This window comes from Camelina sativa, chromosome 15, assembly GCF_000633955.1.
Source record: "Camelina sativa cultivar DH55 chromosome 15, Cs, whole genome shotgun sequence".
In the NCBI taxonomy this organism is placed as follows: Eukaryota; Viridiplantae; Streptophyta; class Magnoliopsida; order Brassicales; family Brassicaceae; genus Camelina; species Camelina sativa.
Window position 1 is genome coordinate 7,081,281 of NC_025699.1, and position 2,511 is coordinate 7,083,791.

A 2,511-nucleotide genomic window follows, 5' to 3' on the forward strand; every position below is an offset into this window, starting at 1 on the left:
AGAGATGACAAAGATGTACGACTCGTACGGAAACCAGGCTGAATCGATTCGAGAAAGACAAAAATCAAAAGCAGATGAGTGATGATTCATCACATAGGTGAAGGTTCGGGAAGAAACTATTAAACGAAGAAAAGAACAACTAAAGATTAAGAGTATTAATTAGGGATTCCAGTTTTCTCGGGTTCTCGGGTACCCATTCGGTTCTCGGGTAATAACCGGACCCGACCCGATACTCATGGATATAAGAAATAATTATCCATCGGTTATTTTGGCAATAACCGAACCCGAACCGAATTGGTTATTTCGGGTCGGTTCCGGTTCGGGTAAACGGATACAGTGTTTTTTGCCCAGGGCTAACCTTCGGGTTCATTCTTCGAGAGACACTGGGAAAATCTTGCGGTCTTTACTTTGAGTGCGGTTTTCAATGATTTCCCGAAAAAGAGAAGTGAGTCGCGGATTGAGGTGATGGATTTGACAGTAATTTTTCCATTTTATTTACTTATTTATGCTCCTTCTCCCTTCTCATTTCCTTCACTTGCTCCTCCTCTTCATAAAAGGTAATTTCTTCTCTCTCTTATTTATTACTTTCTTGTTTTTACTTCTTTCTCTCTCTACTTCTCCCTTCGGTCGATTGCATCCTCTCCTTGACCTAGTTCGCCGCCGCTCGCTTCTGCCTTTTGTGAGGTCGGCGATGATCGGCGATCGGTGTGTTTCCTTGGTTGGAGATCGAAATGATGAGGACAATGTGGAGCCGGATCGTGGTCGCCGTGCTGGTTCAAGGATCGCCACACGGGAAGATTCGGACGAGATCGGCGGATTGGTCGATTTCGGGATCGAAGATCTGCCGGTCAGGACGAGTTGTGAAGAAGGTCGAGACGAGTTGAGGGATAGTGACGGGTTCGGCGGTTTTGAGATTGGTCAACGGGGTCGGCGACAGAATGAGATTAGCGAGCCATCAGCAAGAACTCCCAGTTTTACCAAGGCTGGTGGTGACGAGCTCGGCGACATGGTCGGCTGTGGCGAGTCCCGAGCTGAGAGGTCCGAGGTCGGCAGATCTGAGCTCGGCAGATCTGAGCTTAACGAGTTTGGGGTACGGCGGCAGATTGTGAGCGAGACACCTGGTTGGCGGTCGGAGATCGATGCCGAGGTCGACATGGTCGGCGGTCTTAGGACCGAGGGTGACAAGCTTGTTGGCCATGAGCTCGGCATCTCTAGGCTCGGCGATGACGATATGACTCGCGAACCAAGTATTTCGCACGAGCTCAATATCTGTCGTGGGCTCGGCGAGAGACACGAGTTCGGCTCTTGTGAGCTCGGCATTTCTGCGTCGGTCCCTCGCGTGCGGATTGTTGGTTCGAAGTGGACGAGATCTGATGGTATCAGTGACGACCACGGAGTGACCTCGTGCGGAGTCAGTACAGATTCCCAAACTCGGCTGGTTGAGCAATTCGGAGATCGGCGTGGTGAACTAGATGTCAGAGAACGAGACTGGTCCGTTGAGTTGGATCCTTGTGAGGTGGATAGTGATCGGCAGAAGGATGCAAATGAAGTTGATTCTGACGACGACACCGATCTCATGATGGGAGGTCGGATCGAGGCAAGGTCCGGGAAGGTGCTCGAGATCAGCAATGGTGATGAGTTTGGTAGTGCTGAGCTCGGCAATGGTGGTGAGGTCGGCGTTTGTAGACCAATATCTAGGAAGTTCGGACGACCTCAGTCACAGTCTCGAGTTCCAACATATGCGCGTGGTAAAACTCTCGCAGGAATTCGACGCGCTTTCTCTGAGAGGCACAATATTAATTGTAGGGACTCTCTTGATGATGTTGACATCGGGGCAGAATGTGGAGATCTCAGTATTGATAGTCTGGGTAACGATTTCAACTTTGATGATATTCCCGAGTTTAGTGAGGGTAGCGAGAGTGGTTCTGGTGGGAGTCCTATGGATGTTATACCGGCTGAGGATGCGGTTCCAAGTTCAGCTGTTCTAGGTCTTGGTGCTGTTCCTGTTGGTTCCGATGACGAACTTGCCGTTGGTCCGATCGATCAGGGTTCTTCATTGTGCACATCGGATACCATTGCTGAGATGGCGCAGTGGTGTAAGATGCCCGATGGGTTGGTATTCCAGGTTCCTGAATCTCACGAGCGTCCTTGGACGCCTCCAGCAGGTTTCATCACTCTCTATACACATTACTTCACAGATTGCGGTCTTTGGTTTCCTCTGCCGGAGTTCTTGACGCGTTATTGTGCGAGACGCAAGATTGCTATTTCTCAGCTTTCTGTGGGAGGTATCCGCAACGCAGCTGGTTTGGCGATACTTGGTACCGATTGTGGTGTGGAGGTTGACGCACATTTCCTCGAGGAAGCCACCAGATTTACGAAAGTCAGAGGTAGTCCTGGATGTTTTTATACTAGTGCTAAGTCGGGTTATCAGATCGTCACCGGAGCTGAGAAGAAGATTTGTCGTTGGCAGCGTTATTTTTTCTTTGTCAAGCTAGATGAGACTTCGGTTGA